Consider the following 20,956-nt stretch of genomic DNA (forward strand, 5'->3'; position numbering starts at 1 on the left):
TTGATAATGTTACAATAGATAAAGTTGTTCAATACTTCAAAGATCAATTTAAAACATAGTCACATCTTACTACAGATCTCACCTCCATGAAATACCACCTCACTTTATAAACTGCCAATTACATAAATTCCAATGGACCCGACTTAGCCTTAAAACCTGCTATGAATTCAGTGAAGGAAGTGTGAGAACCAAATGGGATGATTTCAAAAAGGAACTATAACATTTTGCTACCAAATGTAAAGATAGCCAAAATAGAATTTGAAATTATAAGAAAGTCAAAATAATTTTAAAGAGGAAAAAAATAAATAAAACGCAATATTGTTCAGCTTTCTACTATAGTATTTTGAAACACTGTAACTGTCAGAGCAACGTTCATGACATTTTCTTGTCTGTTAACTGATAAGCATTTTCCTACATATGAAAAAACCACCATTATGCTCTTAGCTATAAAATGTAGATAAGATATGTATCTTTTTAGACATATAAAATATTTCAGCTAAGTGAAGAGACTATCCAAATTTCAGTGAGCTTTCCTCTGGTCTGTTAAACATAGATTTCAAAATTTTAATTCCATTTAATTCACAAAGACCTCATAATAGTCCAACATTTCTGCAAACTTCAGAAATAATTTTTATTATTAAACATGACTAATGGAGACATTTAATGTGATAAAAATTTAATAGGCAAGGAAATTTTATTTTTATTATTTTTTAATCTTCACCTGAGAATATGATTTTATTGATTTTTAGAGAGAGGAAGGGAGAGAGAGAGAGGGAGGGAGAAGAAAGGGAGAGAGAGAGAAGCAGAGAGAGAGAAACATCAATCGGTTGCCTCCTATATGCATCCTGACCAGGGATCAAGCCTGCAACCTTTTGGTGTACAGGATGATGATCCAACCAACTGAGCCACCTAGCCAGAGCAGGGATTTTTATATTTGACTCATCAATGGTATTACCTGTTATATTAAAGAAAATCACTGATTCCGATTAGAGAAAATGTTGGGTTGAGGTGATGCGTATGTTTTTAGCATCCATTTTTTAAAGGGAAATTTACTCAGTACATTAATAAGGTGGAAACATTTTTAGGAAATAGTATTTAACCCATTCAAAAGAAAAAAAACTATTTTGAGGAATCTAAGCTTGTCAATTTCTTTATAAATACATGTGATTATTGAAAATTATAAATCAATGTTTAGCTATTCATTAAAGACATAATGAAATAATGACACTAACTTCTAAGATATCCATAGTAAAGGCTTTTTACTAATTCCAACAGAGCTTTCCTCCCCCTTCTCTCCAGAGGCAGCTTTGTTCTGCAGTTCATGGTGAGACTGAGCCAGAGAATAGATGAGAAGAATTCACTTCCAACGTCAGAATTGGAAAATGATGAATGATAATTTATTTTTTAAATGAACCAGGCATAATATTTTTAAAGTAGTTGGATAAAGAGATTCTATTTACATTCATCTAGAATTGTTGTACTTATTCCCAGGGAGAATTTAAATATGACAAGATATATCATTTTCCCCACCTGACTAGCTCGAAGAAGGTTGCCCCTCTCCAGCAAATGACAGGAGAAACCCCGTACAGCACTCTTGCCTCTTATTATCTTAGGAGGCAGTAATTTCTAAGAGTGAGGATTCATTCTTTTTCCTATTCAAACTAACTACATTTTGCACAGTGCTCTGCACATCGTAGGAATCCCTCAAAAATTCAGTGAATTCCACTGAAACTAAGATTATTCACTCGTCTTACTAGTAGATTCTTCAATGCCAAAGCATAGAGATAAAATTAGACCAGAGCACTGAATTCTGAACTAATTCCATCAGAGTCGTAAATTATGAAGTGCTTCCACCAATATACTGGTTAAGTACAGGTACCTAATTTTAAAATGACTTAATTATTAAAGGACAAAAATAACACACGTCAGAGAATTTCCAAAGGAGATTTATGATTTGTATAAGTTGCTAGATTAGGGTTATCAAATTTAATATGAACAGCTTTCATCAAATTTGGATTTAATGAATGCAGTTGTGAAATGGGCAAATTCAATATGCTGCAAACAGCCCAACTCTTAATTCATTCCACAGATATGATTTACCCCCTAATAGCCAGAAGCATCACTTCTAATAGCTCATGTTATGGCAGAATGGATTATGTTGTACTCATTCTACCTCCAGGAAGAAAGCTAACATCCATAATAGTAGCATTCAACCGTGTGCTATAAAGCACAGCCCAGCAAAACCTTTATAACATAAAGTGTGAAGATATTTAAAACATAAATTTAGTAGGTTGTGGAAGATTAGAGACTTCTCTCTTCCCACTAAAGGGATGTATTTTTGATTCACATCTTTCAAATCCTAGTAACTGAGATCAGCTACAAAACTTACCCAGGACTGTGGGGGAAAGCGTCAACCTCAGAAGTATACTTCTGAGGCTCAACACGCTGTTTATGTAAACATATATCTGCACACACAATGGACATTTCTACAAAGAACAAATTTGTTGTTCACTTAACATGGAGGATGTGCCTGCATTTGAGAGTGTAATGGACAGTCACATCTCCTCCTCCAGAGAAATGTGTACTAGGCAGTAAAGCTCGAGTTGAGAGTGCCGTGAATTCTAGCTCTCCTTTCTAATATTTCACTCCTGGGGAAATCCCCATCGAATGTAAGCAATTTCTAAAATATTTGCAATCTAAAGAGGATTCCAGATCTAGCTGAAAAATTAATAATCTCATATTACCTTGACAGAAGGTATACAAGAATTCGATCAGCAGGTAAAAATCAGCATTATAAGGCAGAGGTTTCCAAGTCATTCATAACTCCAAGTTCAAATCTCAGTTCAGATAAAAACTACATGATCTTAGACAGCTTAATCATTCTAAGCCTTGATTCTTTCCTGTGAAAATGGGGGTAAAATTTGGACTATTGTGGAAGTTGGTGTTTATGCGCGGGCACACACACACACACACACACACACACACACACACATATATACCATATAGGTCATTCTCCAGCATAATCCCACAGATCAGGCACTCTACAAATTATAGCTATACATGCATAATAACGTGTGGACATCTCCACAGCCCCATTTCCCACATTACAGAAGCATTATCTGCTCATGTTCTCTCCTCCTCCCTACATTAGGAGCCATTACAGGCAGGAGCTATGTCATATTCAATTCTGTATGTAACACACGCCTCGCATATAGTAGAAACCAATCAACTGTTACTTATATTTTGTTTCTCCTACATGTTAACAGATTTTATCAAGTAAATCAAACAGAAAATGAAGTGTGTTCATTCTTAACCTATTGATTCTCTCCCTCTGATTTTGTTAAACTTAAGTAGGTGAAAACAATCAGCTGTTGTTTTTCTACTTAAAGTTTGAAATTTTAAATTTCTGCATTGCTTTCGTATCTTTGGGTTCATCTGGGTACCTTTACAACAATTAAATGTGCTTTGTTATTAAAAAATAATAATAATAACAGTGTCTGACCTGCATGGCTCAGTGGTTGAGCATCGACCTACGAACCAGGAGGTCATGGTTCAATTCCTGGTCAGGGCACATGACCAGGTTGCAGGCTCCATCCCCAGTGTGGGGTGTGCAGGAGGCAGCCAATCAATGTTCCTCTCTCATCACTGATGTTTCTATCTCTCTCTCTCCCTCTCCCTTCCTCTCTAAAATCAATAAAGAGATCTATTAAATAGAATAATAACAGAATTGTGGGTCCTAAATATCAGGTGAGTCTCCCTCTCTCTTTCTCCCTCTCTCTCTATCTTTGGTAGGAAGGTCTTGATTTTTTTTCTTGATTTTTATTATTGAAACTATTACAGATGTTCCCATTTTCCCCCTCTCTGCCCACCTCCACCCAGCTCTCGTACCCCCTTCCCTCTGGCCATCACCACACTGCTGTCTGTGTATATGGGTTATGCATATATGTTCTTTGGCTTAACCTCTTCGCCTTCTTTCATCCAGTCCTTCCCTTGCCTCTCCCCTCTGACAGCTGTCAGTCTGTTCTATGTGTCCATGCCTCTGTTTCTCTTTTGTTCATCAGTTTATTTTGTTCATTAGATTCCACATATAAGTGAGATCATATGGTGTTTGTCTTTCTCTGACTGACTGGATTATTTCACTGAGCATAATACTCTCCAGGTCCATTCATGCTGTCACAGGATTTCCTTCTTTTTTACAGCCACATAGTACTCCATGGTGTAAATGTACCACAACAGCTTTATCCACTCACCTACAGATGGGCATTTGGGCTGTTGCCAATCTTGGCTATTGTAAATAATGCTGCTATGAACATAAGGGTGCATTTATTCTTCCTGATTGGTGTTTCAGGATTCTTAGAATATATTCCCAGAAGTAGGATTGCTGGTCAAAAGGCAGTTCTATTTTCAATTTTTTGAGGAAACTCCATCCATACTATTTCCACAGTGGCTGTACAAGCCTACACTCCCACCAACAGTGCACTATGGTCCATTTTCTTAACTCCACATCCTCGGTCAGGGCACATGCCTGGTTGCAGGCTCAATCCCCAGTGTGGGGTATGCAATGATTCTCCCATCAATGATATTTCTATCTCTCCCTCTCCCTTCCTCTCTGAAATCAATAAAGATATATTTTTAATGCAATAAATTTTCTGGGTATAATTTTTAAATAACTGATTTCTACCTAGTGGCAATATTCCTGTTTATAATTATTTGTTAAAAAGTAAAATAATAACAATAATAACAATAACTTTTTGCCAGATTGAAAACCCAGAGGAAATTTACAGATTGAAGTGTATACTATTCACTCAAGATCATTTCCTTTCTAAAGATGAGATACTAATTTTTAATAACTTGCCACAATTACAGCAGTCTATTTGACATGTCAGACCTCTCTCCTCTCTCTCTCTCTCTCTCTCTCTCTCTCTCTCTCTCTCTCTCTCTTCCATGTCTCTCTCCCTCCCCACCATCCCTCTTTCTCCTCCAAATTGGTGCTCCAATCCCAATTAGAAATATAGGCAGCAACTATAGTCTCCTCTCCACAACATGTGCCAATAACAGGTAGCGCCAAAGAAGTTCCATAACCCAAATTTAAACCTTTCTGATCCCTTCAGTGCAGAGCTGCCAGGCCCCTTCTTCAATTTACCTTTTCCAAACAAATAAACCCTGTAGTCCAAGCCCCACCCCATACACACCCACTCTCCTTTTGAAATATTTTTCAAATATTTTTTAAATTTTCTATGACTAGTCCCATATACCCAGAGGCTTGAATATCTCCTATGCCCTGTATTTGTTCGAGTCCAATCAGTTAGCAACCTGCAGAGCCTCTATATCCCCCGCCTGAGCCCAGGAACCTGAGTTCACATGCCCTCCAGGTGATTCCGATGCGCACTCAAGGCTGAGAACCTCGGCTCCAGCTGTTCACCATGAGCACAGCCAGGCACTCTTTCTCCATGGCTCTTCCTTGTTATAAACATGCTGAAGACTCCCTCCCAGGCACTGATCTCAGGGCCAAGATTGGAATGACTTAGTGTTTAAGCACAACTCTGAATGGAGTCACATTTCCATTTCATAATAACTGAAGAAAGCATTTGTCTCTTGGATTTTGAAATAAATTTACAATTTTTATGTGTAACCCATCCACACACACCAAGGCAATTTAAAGGAAACCCCAAAGGAAAAATAAAAATTCAATATTCAATCAAGTCTATCTATCTTTAGTGGAAAAGGCACCAAAGAGTGTCCAACAGCCCCACATACCTAAAAGCCAAGCCTCAGCTCTCACACTCTACCTTTAGCAATAAGAAAATCAGAAGCGAGTGCATGGAAGGGTCAGCACAATTAACAATAACAGTGATCACAAATAATCAACATTTATTTTGTCCTTACTGGCACAGGCACTCTGTCAAATGAGCCACCACATATATTATTCAATCCTCACAACAATTTCCCCCATTTCACAGATAGGGAAATTGAGTCACTGTGATGTAAAGCAACATGGCCAAGGTGTTAGAGACCTTAAGTGAAATGGCTAGACCTCCAGCTTGGGTATGTCTGGCCTGAGCCCACAAACACCAATTAAGTTTCTATGCTGGTTCCCAGCCCATCAGCCCAGATTTGGTGGAAGTAGGAGAGGAATGTGTTCTCATAGTTTCTCGATTGGGAGTTATCCAGAAACCACTCCCATGAACCAGGACTCTGCAGCTGGGATGCCAAGTTTGTTGGCTCATTTAGGGGCTCATTTTCTGCCTTCTTCAGGAGAGAGATTGCAAAATGTAACCTGAGACCATCAGATGACTGTAACACACAATGGTCACTTCCATATGGTACCATCTTGAATAATGGAGCCAGTCATGAAAGCAACAATATCAGAAAGGAAATAGTAGTGAGCAAGCTCCTGATAATCAAGTCTAAATAGACTCATTGATTAAGAAATAATCCTGGGTATATTCTTCAAAATATTCACTAACTCCAGGACAAGAAATATAGGTTTCAGCTTTAGAATCAGCTGCTTGTTTTAAAGTTACCAGACTCTCTGGAGAGAATTATCAACCCCATCAGCACCTTCCATTGCAAGTGCTTCATCACTATTAGTTTTCCCCTTGTCTGCACTAAATCTCTGTAGCTCATGGAAAGTCCATGTCAGAGTAGACCAAGGTTGGGGCACTGGGCAGAAGTGTGTGGGGCGGAAGAGGGTGAGGGGAGGGAGGGAGAGTCAGTTCTAACTTTAAATTCTTAATCATCAGCAGTTACAAAGAAGACAAAAGTCAGAGTGGCTGGAAAGGTTGAGTGACCCTAGTAAACAGGACACAAAATCACATAGACGCCAGGCCACAACGGGGGTGGGCAGCTTGCCATTCATACTGGAAACAGGTTCTCTCATAGGCACATAAATAAATGTTCAAATGCTACCTCCCTGGCCCCACCCTGCCAGCTGTGGGCTGCTCTGCACCTCAAGGGCGACATACTCCTACTCATACTTACTCCCAGGTAGAGTCATGGTTTGCCAAAAAACAAAGTAAGAACTAATTTAGGAACACTCCGAAATATCTTGTATTGTTCATAAAAATTCAATATTCAACCAAGTCTATGTCGTAGTGATCTTACTTTATTTCAGGTTTTCTCAGTCTCGGCACTATTGACATTTCAGACTGGATAATTCTTTGTTGTGAAGGGCAATCCTGTGCGCAATAGGATGTTTAGTAGCATCACTGGGTAACAATAGCAAACCCCCTCCCAAGTTATGAAAACCAAAAAATGTCTCCAGACACTGCCAGTGTCCCTGGAGAGCAAAGCACTACTGGTTAAGAATCAAGGCTCTAGTTGCTCAATTCGTCCCATACCAATGGTCTTTAAAAGGCAAATGTAATTCTATGTCCTATAATGCAACTGTTTAAAAGATATTTCATATCCCACAATACTATCAGTCTCTGTGATTCTGACTTATTTGGGCATCAAGTGTCCTGCCTTTCTTATACTCGTGTTGTTACTTGGATGACATGCCAGGCCCTGCCTTGTTTCCATCCTCCCATCTTCCTTTTGCAAACACCTGGAACCCTTGAACTCTACCCAGCTTTAGACTCACCTCCAGCCTCATCTCTCAAGGAACAATCTTGATTTGACAACACAAGTGTTCTCATTATCAATATTCGGTTACTCCAGCTGTTTGTCATTGAACCACATCCTTGTGACCCAGGCATGTGCCTTGAACAGGAAATAAAATTCCCAGCTTGCCACTTGATGTTGACAATGTAAGTTCTGTCTTGTTGCTATACTTAATAAGCAGTTTCAGAAGCCATGATTCCCTAGGATCAGGACTCTGAAATTTTCTGACCAGTCCTAACAGAATTTGTGACTGAGCGCTGATGGAATAGCCCAATATTATTTTGTCTGCCCCTTGCAATTCCAACTATCACCTCCTCCTGAGTTGGCCATGACTGAAATTCAATGACCAGCCAACACATGCTCGTTAGACATTATTATACCTACAAGATGCCAAAGACTGCATTAGCTGCTACCACCTGCTATTTCAGCAACCTCTTTGGATGCCATCCTCAGCCTGTCAGTTTCATTCTGTAACCCTGCCCCCTGCCCCGTGTCCATTCCACCCACACAACTGGGGGTTTCCAAATCCAGGTTTTTGCTCATGACATTGTGGGTACCTTAGGTAGTCTGTGGCACTCAGACCTAGAGTGGACACTAGAATTAATATCCAAGTAGCTCTTCAAGATAGCTTACCTAAATGTGACTTAAACCTTAAGCTAGAATATAGTTTTTCTAGTTGCATTATCCAAAAGGGGGTGAACATTAGAAACCTAGCATTAGAAACAGATTCTCCAGTGCTCCTTCCCAAAGAATGTAATATTTGAATACATTATCCTTTTTTACTCCCACATATTTTTCTCAGGAAATGAAAGGCTTTTGCATTTCCCATTCCCATCAAAACACTTAATGCATCTAAGCTCTCTACCTCATCTCCTTCCTTCTTCATAACGCCAGTGAATATAAAATTTAAGTACAGATAACTCAGAGAGAAATCAGAAACAAAAATAAAGATTTTAAAAGTGTCAAAATCCACCAAGTAATTAATTTTATCTTCAGCATCTACATGGACTATATGGATGCTCATTTTAGAGGGAATCTTTATAGGTCACTCTTTCCAATCCTCTACCTTTGTGGAGAGCTGCATTCAAACCGTTCTAGACAGGCCTATAGACCCTGGCTAGGCTATAGCACTACCCAACAATTAATAATTACATGGGGCTTCATCAAAACAAGACCCAGGAGAGTGTGGCAAATATTTTCAGAACTTCCCAGAACCCTCAATACTAGCTGACTATTCTACCAGCCCGCAGCATGGTTAGGGTGAGTCCCCAAGCCACAGAATGGGGAAATACACTCAAAATGAGGCATTGTGACAGCAAGAAAGATAATTCTCGATGACAGAAGCCAATTTTACACACAAACTCAATTTTTCCCAATAATAAGCAGTGCTTTTCAAATTGTAGATCATAATCCAAAAGACTAGAAAGAATGACCTATTCAAGTTCTCTCTCCAGTGAATGTACTGAAATTAATTTAGTAGGGTCTTTGGCTACATTTTTTCTTCTTTTTATGGAATGGAATAGAAAGTTTCAGAATGCACTGCAAGCAAATGGTAAGTGTAAGAATGTTCCACGAAACTTTTTTCCTGGATAGATAGAAGATCTATTGATTGATAGGGATACAGATAGTCAACACCTCCCATGGACCAGATACTTTTCTAGACACTTAAGATACATCAGTGACTACAGCACATACAAACCCCTGCACTCATGATGCTTACATACTAGCAGACTAAATAAAAATGTAAAATGTATTTCAGTGTGCTAGAGATAACTTTTAAAGGTTTGAAAGCCACCGTTTATAGTACAGAGATGCCCAAGCATTCTCTCCATTACTCCAACAAGGGCAGACCCATCCAATAATTGCCCTGCCACACTGGGAAGCCCTGGTCAGGGGTGAAGTGGAAAGAACAGTCCCAGTTACCCCCCTCTCCCCTTCCAAGCCTGCCTTCAAAGTCAAGCATGGCTTCTTGAAGCCATCTTCTCATTCCTCTATTTTGCATCTTCCCCTTTAATTGTATCTCTTTCCTACAGTTCTAATAGATAAAGTTGTTGAAAGGGAAGGAAAACAGCAAAGTGAACCAGCTCTTGGTGGTTATTCCCCGGTAGTATAACAGATGGAGAAGTTTCATTTTAACTTTTAATAAATATTCACTGCTAGTAATAGGCAAATCATTGAAATTGTAATAGCCTATTCTCTTAGGCCAGTTAAACAACAATTCTACATATATTCTTCCTAAATCTCTTCAGAGATATCCTAATATGTTTAATTTAATACTTCTCAACAAAATGATTTGCATATTTAATTTGTAGCAGCTGTAGCTCACATTCACTGGATGTCTAGTATGAGCCCAACACTGTGCTATGTACTTTGTCTTTCGACTTCACAGCGACCCTGTGAAGGAGGAATTATTAGCTGCTTTTTGTTATAGAGGTTAAATAATTTGTCCATGATCATTTGACTAGTAAGTAGCAGAGTTGAAATTCTAGCAAATGGCATGTAGCTCCACAATATTACTGATCCTATCCCCATTAAGGGCAGAATATTTATTATGTATTAAAATGATTAACTCTTAGAAAACTTACATTACAAGCCTATGCTTCCCATAGTTGGCTCTTAATCACTCTTTAATATTTTAATGGTCATTCAGGAAGATTATAAATAAACCATTAGGCTTAGAACTGAAGTGCCAACACAAGTACTTTCTCCTACCTTTGCTGCAATAAGTTTAAATATCTGGTCACTCAAAATATTTTTATATTTCTTGCATGAAGCCCTTTATTTAATATTGATAAGGATAGTAGGAGGCTAAGAGGACAGACTCTGGGTCCAGAATGTCTGCTCTCAACTCCCAGCCCTACTGCTTATCAACTGTATGGCCTTGGGAAAGCTTTGCCTCAGTTTCCTCATCTATAAAATGGGAATGATAGCACTTAGAAGATTGTTTTGAAGATTAAATGAGATATTATAAGTAATGCACTTAGAACAATGTGGTCACTAAATAAACACGAGGTATTTGTTATCCTTATGATTATTACTTCCTAAAAAGTACTAGCTTACCTCATTCCACCAACCCTGAAAGTCTTGGAGTTTATCAAAAAACAAAAGAATAAGTTCTGAGGGAATAAAAACATCTTTAAAGTCAAATCTCTGTAAAGACAGAGAATTGTATCTATTCTATCACTGTCCCTCATTCCCAATTGCTTGGGTTGCTGATTGGTGCACAGTGGATGCTATTGCCTAAATGACGCTGTTTTTGGAAAGCATTACACTTCATAAATTATTTGAAAAGGAACCCATTTTGCTTTTATGCTGATATATGACATCTTTGCATTGCAAAATACAACCGGCATGTTTATTTACTGAGAAGTCCGGACCATAGGTTTGCATGGGAAAGAGAAATCATAACCATTATTATTAAAAGGAAATTCAAACCAATTTTATACCAAAGGCCTTTATGTTGTTTATGAAAAGGCCAAGTGTACATTAATATAAAAAAATGTAAAGGTTTTCATCATCCTTTAGCCTGTTCTGCTAGTGAGGCCAGTACATCTCCTCATAATCAATTTCTCTATTTAAAAATGTCATTCTAAATGGACATTTACTGCTGATTAACTTTTGTCCCTTTTTCTCATATTCAAATACAAGACCAAAAAGCATGCTTCTGGCACATTACCTTTCTGCTGATTACGGCGATGATTTCCTGCAGATCTGCTGCTATCTACAGCCCTAGCAGAAAACCGATCTTTCAAGCTATGCTCCTACATGGCTTAAATATTTTAGTCTTTTCTCCAAAATATTCACGTAAACAATTGAGCGTTTGAATGTAGAAAGTAGAAAACACTGCCATTTCCTTTGTCGAAAACTCAACAACACGTTAGATATGCTCCACATACTAATGTACTCAATTAACATTTTAATTAAGGAAAATAAACAATAATTAAACAGATGACATTATAATTAATTTTCTCAACTGTAAATAACCTAATGGAAATTATTGTTAAATCTGATTTAAATATTTCTCCTTAAAAAAAACAGTGACCTCTAACTACCAATGATCAGAAATATCTCCCTTTTATGGCACTTAGGGAATCATGTCATACCCCTAAGTAAGTTTCACAATAAAGTTTCTCAGTGTTATGAGTCTTATTCTCTATGTGGTATGCAAACAACAGCATAGTCATGTAATCATCATATGTTGCAAAGCATTTGTTCATGTCTTATGCAAAAACATAGAGCTAATGTATTTAAAGGCTATATTCTATAGTTAAAGATTCCTGCTTGGTCGTTAAATCCAGATAAACCATTTTGCCAAGCTTGGCAACCCTAGCCCATGATACCCAATTTTCATATTGCCATCAGTCAGTGAGATCTGCCCCTGGTTTTGCAACACACTAGCAGTAATTAATTGGGCCAAGTGGCATTTATTTCTCAACGCAAAATAAGTAGGCTTAATTCATTTTATTTTTGACAATAAATATGAGCCATTCAACACTTTGCAGCAGAGTATAGTAACATAAAAAAATGTTAGTTAAGACATTAGCAAACATTGAATTGTCAAGATAACAAAATAAGCCTTGCTCGCAGGGTTGCCAGATTTTAGGATAGATAGATGGATGGATAGATAGATAGATAGATAGATAGATAGATAGATAGATAGATAGATAGACAGACAATAGATAGATAAGTAGATGATAGATAGATAGATAGATAAGACAGACAATAGATAGATAAGTAGATGATAGATAGATAGATAGATAGATAGACAGACAGACAGATAGATTTTTGTTTTTTTTCCCCTATTGATTGCATGGGCCATATATTTCTACTAAATGATTGTGCATTATTTATCTGAAATTTAAATTTAACTTGGTGTTCTGTATTTTACCTGGCAACCCTACTTATAAAAGAGCAGTGTCTGTAAGATAAATTTACCTTGAAAAACATTTTTGGCCTCCGATAGAGAGTGAGCTGTTGACAAAGAGGAGGCATTTGGTGGTAGATGGTGCTCTGGGCCTGGGAGGGTCCCAGGATGGGCCCTGAAGCACCATCAAGCGAGTGTGTCTGGGAGACAAACACTTTATTTAATGTCATACCTGGAGTTAAGAAGTTAGTGACCTGTTGTTTAATCTGCTTTACATTAACTGCTTTTGAACTGTGAGTAATAGATGGGCCTGAGGGACAGCAAGCTGTGTGGGGGCGCTCTGTCACTGAAGGCTTCTTGTGAGGCAATCCTGGGAAGTGGACGCAGGTCCCCGAGGAACAGCTTGACAAGACTTACAGCTGTTCTGAGTGCCAAAGGGAGCCTCCGATAAAAGAGTGGGGGTCTCCTGGCGCAGGAAGACAGGAGAACAAGGAGACAGAGACATCCACAATCTGAGACCAGAGAGGGGAGAGGGAGGAGAATGAATTCCAGCTTTGGAAGTGAAAGTGTTTCTTCCCAGCTGAGAATTCTGAAGGGACATGAAGATCATCTCCTGAAATCCCTGCCTTTTTAACAAGAGGATTAGAACTGAATATTCTAATTATATTTTCCTGATATTTCACCAGAGAGAAGTATCAGTTCCAATAGGACATAAGGAGGGCTAGTAATCCTCTCTCATTCAAAAACATCCCTCTGTTCTCCAGTTATTCAACATCCAATTATATAATTTTGGAATCACTCATTGTACCGTAACTCTCTACCCCACTGCACCTCTGCAATCCCTACATCTCTTGTGAGAAACTTCCATGGCCTAAAAGGGTCTCCACTTTAAAAGGGGAGGGGGGGTGTTGCTTGGAGAAATAAAAGTGGAACAGAAACTAATCACCTAACACCACTGTCTACCTGCAATGTAAGAACGTCTTTGGCAGGTATGGGAAAGCATGTGCCTCTATGTTAGATGCTACTTTGTCATATGCTTTTGTTATTGTTAATTAATTGTGAACATGCAATTAGGACACTACTAGCATGAAGTTCAAATATACTAGGCACTCAATTCAACAATACTGAATATAAGAATGAATGGATCATTTGTGGAATATAATGAACAACATAAACTGATGAACAAAAATAGAGCCAGAGTCATAGAATCATTTAACAGACTATCCAACCTATGAGGGAAGGTGGGGAGTAAGGGGGTAAGAGATCAACCAAAGGACTTGTATGCATGCATATGAGCATAACCAATGGACACAGACAGGGGAGGGAGTGCTTAGGGCATGTGCTGTGGAGTGGGGGCAGCCAGAGGAGAGGTAGATAGGGGGAAAAGAAGACTTATGTAATACTTTAAACAATAAAGAATTTAAATTTTAAAAAAAACACACAGATGAATGGACCAATGAGTCAAGGTTAGGCAGTGCACAGAAACCCTCAGAGTTCATCAACATTTCCCAAGAGGCCTCAAGGCCTTCCCCTCTCCTACCAGGCAAAGCTGGAGGTGAAGTGCCTGGCAAATGTGCAGAGAGTAGTCTGGCCGGTGTGGCTCAGTGGTTGAGCATCGACATATGAACCAGAAGGTCATGGTTTGTTTCCCAGTCAGGGCACATACATGCCTTGGTTGCGGGCTCGATACCCAGTGGGGGATGTGTAGGAGGCAGCTGATCAATAATTCTATCCCATCATTGATGTTTCTATCTCTCTCTCCCTCTCCTTGCTGCCTTCCTACTGCTGTGGATGAGGGTCCTCAGACAGGCCCTCTGCCACAGGGTACACTTTAAAGAGATCTTTTTCCTGCCCTGACCAGTTTGGCTCAGTGGACAGAGCGTCGGCCTGCAGACTGAAGGGTCCCGGGTTCGATTCCGCTCAAGGGCATGTACCTTGGTTGTGGGCACATCCCCAGTGCGGGGTGTGCAGGAGGCAGCTGATTGATGTTTCTCTCTCATTGATGTTTCTAACTCTCTATTCCTCTCTGTAATAAAATCAATAAAAATATTTTTTAAAAAAAATAATAAAGAGATCTTTTTCCTAATACACTTGTCAAACTTTCTCGTAATGTTCTATGCATTGACTGGCTAATTCTATTAACTACAAATCAGCAGCAGGTCTCTCCTGGTCTCAGTTCTAGACAAGTCCCTCCCACCACCATTTGTCGGCTGTCTCTAGGAGTAAAGTCCACCCTCTGGCCCTTACAAGTGCACTGACTTAGCATATCTGCAATATCCTCTCATCTACATTTGCCAGATCTTTCAAGCTGGGCTCAAAACACCTCTTCTGGATTAACTCACACAATCTACTTGTGCTGTTTTTTTCTTTCATCTGTAATTCCTGAACCCTTATTCACTTGTGTCAAGTATATATTGTTATGTTATTTATGCAAAGAAAGAATGTCAGAGCTTTGCATGTTACTGGTGCTTTAAAAGGTGGCTAAGCAGCCCTAGCTGGTTTGGCTCAGTGAATAGAGCATCAGCCTGTGGACTGAAGGGTCCTAGGTTTGATTCCGGTCAAGGGCACATGCCTGGGTTGTGGGCTCGATCCCCAGGGGCGGGTGGGCAGGAGGCCGCCAATCAATGATACTCTCTCCTCATTGATGCTTCCATCTCTCTCTCCCTCTCCCTTCCTCTCTGAAATCAATAAAAATATTTTTTAAAATAAATAAATAAATGGTGGCTAAGCAAATGAAAATTCATATAGAGGAGCACAGACAGCTCTGTTGTTCTGAGACATAATGTGTCTGCTCTTGCCCATCTTGGAACTCAACTGTTCAACACATTAATGCGGCCCACCACTTGCTACTCAGACTATGGTCTGTGAACCAGCACCCTGGCAACTTTCTGGAGGCTGAGTCTCAGGCCCCACCCCAGACCCACTGAATCAGAATCTGCATTTCAACAAGACTCCTCCATCGATCTGTATGCACAGTAAGTTTGAGAAGTACTGACTTTCCCATACCAGACATGAAAAAAATCTACCAAGAATATCTCTTGAATGACTGTAACAGAACAGTCAACACAGATGTCTCTATTTTTGTCCAATCAAACCGATCAATTTGGAAGAAGTTTAATATCCTCTTCTTGTTGCCTCAGTAAAACAGGAAAGAAAACAGACCTAGAACAGAGGGCTCAGATGAGAAAGGACAACTCACCTCCTGGAAAACAATTGATACGGAATTGGTACTTAATGCTGGAGGCTTTGCAATAGCAGGGGCCACAGGGTAGGCAGGCCCCTGAAATCAGTGGGCATACTTAGTGGAATGGGAGCACACAGGTACACAGGAGTGCCCAGCAGGGCTGGGAGTCACCAGAAAAGAAGACAAAAGTGTAGACTGCCCAGGTCTTGATGGGGAAGAACTACAAATTTAAATCTCAGCCTACTGGCTCTTCAGTACCTAGCGCTGGTGTGCCAGAACCAGACTAAGCACTCCATTCTTTGTTACCTCATTGGACCACGACTATAATAGACAACAAGTATTGGTATCCCATATCACAGGTGGGGTATCCAAAAGCCAGAGAAGTTGTGAACCTCAATCCAAGACATACAAAGAACTTAAAACCAGCCTGGCTCCTGGACCTGCACTTGACCCTCCATGCTCTACTGCCTCCTTCTGTTCAGATGAGTTAAGTGCTTGTGGTTTTCATGACAGTGTGAACTCAATCAGTCCCAGTTAACCCTTTGGTGGCCTTCATAAAGTCCAAAAATGAAGATAAAGCCCTCCAGATATTACTACACACTCACGTCTGAAATAGGTAGACCTTACCTCCAAAACAAGGTCAGCATCTCAGTGAGCTTAAGGAGCCTGGCATTATGAAACGCTGCCTTCACAGGGTGGGTTCTTCTCTTTCCCAGCCGGCGTTTGTTATCTATTACAACGAACATCAGGTTTTAGCAAAAATAAAGCACTTTTCCTTCCCTGGGGAATAACAAATGCTGGCATGGCCAAGTGTGTGGCCACCTGGTCCCTTTGTGGGAGGGCATATGTCATTGTGGCAGCACTAGAGATTATATTCTGAAGGTCTCTCTGCCTGGATGGGGGTCTATTTAAGTCCTTGGAGCATGTGCTACCCCAGACTCTTCTCCAGCCCAGACCTGCCTAAAGAAAATTCTATCTTCCACACTTCTACAGTGAGTTCAATCACCCAAGGGTTCTGGTCACTCCTGTGTATACAGACCACTCACCTTCAGAAAATGCCCCATGACCAGCACCCTGCTAAGAACTAACATCTCCTCCCAAGATCTACTTGAGTCAGAAAAGAAAAAAAAACACCAACTAAAACACAATTACAGGAGGTTGTGAAAATCCACATGAAACTAAGGGGCCATCAGCAACATTTTCAACAATAAACACATCAGGTAATCTTCTGAAAGGTGTTCAATCACGTTGCAACTTCTGTCCTTCATCATCGTCAGCCCATATTCCTTGGGTCTCTGAGTTATAGATATCTAATGGACTTTTAAGAAATACACATAGAGAATTTCAAAAGTTGAGCTTGTGTATTTACAAAGACTCTCGGGGAACTGGCTCTTCAGTGTGATGAGAAGCCTAGGACGCACATGGAGGAAAAGCTGCTTCCATTCAGTTAACAGATAACAAACCCAGGGGGGTCTTGAGAGAGCTAGATGCCACCCTTTCCTTCTCTTGGCAGTAGGAAATGTAGATTGTATCTTACATTCTGAAGGCTAATCGGTTCCTCGTTTGCATGGAAGCCTTTTAATTCTACAGTTCGAAAAAAAGTTCTAATATCGGATGTTCCTAGGCCACTTTTAAGTTACTCTCACTATTTGTCACTTGCTAATTGTTGAATTTTCATGTTTATTTTTAATCTTGAAAATAGGGAAGCTGCTATCTCTCCTCCGCTTCCATTGCCTTAGGAGAAAAGTGAACAAATATAGTACAGAAACTACAGGAACAGGTTAGAATGGTGTGACCCATGGAGGAAATAGGAGAGAACAAAGTAGTTATTTTAAGTCATTCAAGCCCAAGTTGCCATGCAAGTTTTACCACTTACTGAGTAAAATTGCATAAGTTCATCAACCTCTATAAACTTCATTTTCTCCATTTGTTAAGTAAGTATAAATAAGAGACAATGGAGGTAAAGCACTTGGCACAGTATAGAAATTCAAATTACGACAAAGGTGATGGTGGTGGTGGTGGTGATGGTGACCACAATGGGCAAAAGTGATAAGACAAAGCAGAGTGGGTGAAGGTAGCAAAGTGGGATGGAGGTAAAGCACTTGGTACAGTATAGAAATTCAAATTACGACAAAGGTGATGATGGTGGTGGTGATGGTGACCACAATGGGCAAAAATAATAAGACAAAGCAGAGTGGGTGAAGGTAGCAAAGTGGGAAAACAACACTGGATACAGTTTATTCTAAAATATAGAAATAATCAAGAGTGAATACCTATAACAAGGTATTCTACCAATCTGATTAACAACTTGATTCTGCTTTGAAAGACCAACTGAATTGTAAATTCCATTGGGATCCAATCTGACTGCAGTTTATCTGCACATTCAAACTCACAGTAATCAATCATTGATCCCAGGGGAAGGTGGGCCCTAACGTGTCCTTCGGTGGCTTTTTACTTTGCAAGTTTGTTGTTGAGCTCTTTTTATAAATGAACACAGGTATTATGAGGCAGAAATCATTTCTTTAAGTTGGAAGCACAGCTGATGACACTTGGAGAAAACAATTAAAAGATCCCTGAAGAAATTTTCCAAAAAGGAAAACCGTGAGTTAAATTGTTTTTCAGACATGTTTTATAGAACTAGAGTTCAAATGTTGTGTGATACTTAACAGTTTGGAACCATTTGTCAGTCAAAAATTAAATTGTGCACATTCCAGCCCTGCCAGGTGACTCAGTTGGTTGGAGGGTCGTCCCATACACCAAAAGGTTGCAGGTTCAATTCCTGGTCAGGGCACATACCTAGGTTGCAGGTTCAATCCCAATAGGGGTGCATACAGGAAGCAGCCAATCGATGTTTCTGTGTGTGTGTCTCTTTCTCTTTCTCTCTCTCTCTCTCTCTCTCTCTCTCTCTCTTCCTCTCTTCCTCTCTTTAAAATTAATAAACATATCCTTGGGTGAGGATTTAAAAAATTGTAGGCATTCTCTTTGTAGAATAACAAATTAGTCAATCTTATTAACATGAATCACAAAAATCTTCTTAAGGATCTTGGGTTTCTTAAGGCGTTTAACACCTCCCATTTTCTCAATGTGAACATCAGGTCACATTAATCACAAGACCAAAGCCCACTTACTTAGAGGGTATAGCACATACAAGTTTGCACCACCTGCTGTGAAATACTGCATCTTTGGCATTTGGATCTCTTGGGATACTGGAAGGAAACATTCATTAATGAAGTGTGAGGCTCATTTTATTTATAGTCCATGGGAAAGGCACATTTCATGACCATCAGAAGCACTTCTTCAGGCAAGAAGTCACACTTAACCCAAGTGTCATGCAAAGCTAGTGCGAGTCCAGTCTGGAGACCCAGGCAGTCAGAACCATAGTAAAAGAAAGAGAAATTCATTTTTTTTAAGTTGATAGCAGAGGGACTATGAGAATGGGGGAGAAGGTCAAATCTAGATGACCGCTGGGAACTTTCAGAGTAGGAACACCTTCGCCACCACAACAGAAGGGAAAGCGTAAAGGTGGATTTGGCTGTAGGCTGGTTTGGGGTTTGGTTGACTTTGAGATGGTTCTGGGCAGATTATCTTCGACATTCTCTGTGAAGCAGTAGAAAGTCTGTTGTTGAGGGTGGGAAGGTGTGTGGTGATTTGAAACAGTCACTGTGGATGTTGTAAAGCAAGTTAATTGGGATGCAGAGTCCAGTCAGGCAGTTTGAAGTTGGTGAGTCTGAACTAGGAAGATGGCTCAGCCCACTTCTGACCCTTTCTCCTGCAAGACTGGATTCCTGACCGCCTTCCCTGGTGTAGTGTCACCGGCACCTAGCACAGCTCCTGGCACAAAGCAGTTACTCAGAAATGTTACGTGAATTCAATGAGATATAACAAATAACTGCCTGAGCAGAATCATTTTTTAAAAATACATTATTATTGATTCCAGAGAGGAAGGGAGAGGGAGAGATAGGAACGTCAATGATGAGAGAGAATCATTGATCGGCTGCCACCTGCACGCCCCCTACTGGGGATCGAGCTTGCCACCTGGGCATGTGCCCTGGAACAGAATTGAACCTTCAGCTTGCAGGCCGATGCTCCATCCACTGAGCCAAACAGGCTAGGGCATAAGCAAACTTTAAATACTAAAATTCTTTAAGTTTAAAAAATAGGATTGCTTTGCCATTGAAGTCCAATATACACATGAAGAAAAATCCAAGTCTCGGACTTTGCATTTGAGGTCAGTCAGTGGTGCAGAGGAGGCCAGGTGAGAAGAGGTTCAAGTCCAGGGGCCTGGGGAACAGGAGTGTGAACAGTACACGGCTGCCCAGTCACCTCTGCTGAGTGCCACCTGAAGGGCAGCTGAGTTCCAGAAACAGGATCAAGGGGATCAGCAGCAGCTCCACATGACCCTGGTTCTCTAGGAAACTTATGCTGGGATTTGGAGAAAAGCTTTGAAGGAAACCCATCATTCTAACAGTCCAGCTTTCTAGTTTTACAAAGAGCATTATTCCCTGGAACTCAGAAAAATAATAGAGCGTGTCTAGCTCTTGTTCTCACCACGCACATTACATTCCAGCTACTCCAAATTATTTCCTGGTTTAAAGTGCCTCATGCTTTGTTAAGTTCCAAGCTTTGTACAGGATGTCCCCTCTCACTAGGTCTTTTTCTTCCCATCTCATTCATTACAAACTCTGCAAAGGCTGCCTTTCCCATAGTAAAAGAGCCCTCCCTCCCCTCCCCTCCCCCCCACCCCCATCCCCATCTCATTCCTTGAGCATACCTTTAGGCATGGAAGAAACCATGTTGGATTTAACCTTTCCTCCCAGTGACTTGAGAAGTGACTGGCACATAGTAAAACGCTCAGTGTGTGTTTGCGGAATTGAGTTTTCGCATTCATCTACCTTACAGACAAATGGCAAGTTCTTAGGTGTTCATTTTGACATTTCCTTTTTCCAATCCATGCACTAAATCATTTTTTCTCCTTAAACTCATTTGAGAACCTCATACTATACACTATTGGGTTTTGAATAAATTCCTGAAAGAGAAAAATATTTTAAACGAATACTGATTTATTTACTTTGTTCTACCAGGTGTGTGGTGTGTGTGTGTGTTTTTTTTAACTCAGTCTAGAGACAGGAAGTTGGTATTGATTTAAAGATGCCTCGAATATTACTAAAACATAGAGGGTTACAGAATTAAGAATCTGCTCATTCTCCAAATTCGGAGATATAAGAATTAGAGGCAGCCCTGGAAGCCAGAAGAAGGTAGCTTTAGAATAAATAAAAGGAGTGCTACTTTACACAGCATGTGGCAAA

The 20,956-nt window shown here is 40.0% G+C and overlaps 1 protein-coding gene across 1 annotated transcript in view; it reads right to left on the bottom strand.

Annotated features, from left to right (window-relative positions):
* The window catches only part of GRM8 (glutamate receptor, metabotropic 8), a 368,615-nt gene that overhangs the window by 249,110 nt on the left and 98,549 nt on the right, over nt 1-20,956 (bottom strand). The window lies entirely within an intron of this gene.

Source organism: Myotis brandtii, unplaced genomic scaffold (assembly GCF_000412655.1).
Source record: "Myotis brandtii unplaced genomic scaffold, ASM41265v1 scaffold587, whole genome shotgun sequence".
Lineage (NCBI taxonomy): Eukaryota > Metazoa > Chordata > Mammalia > Chiroptera > Vespertilionidae > Myotis > Myotis brandtii.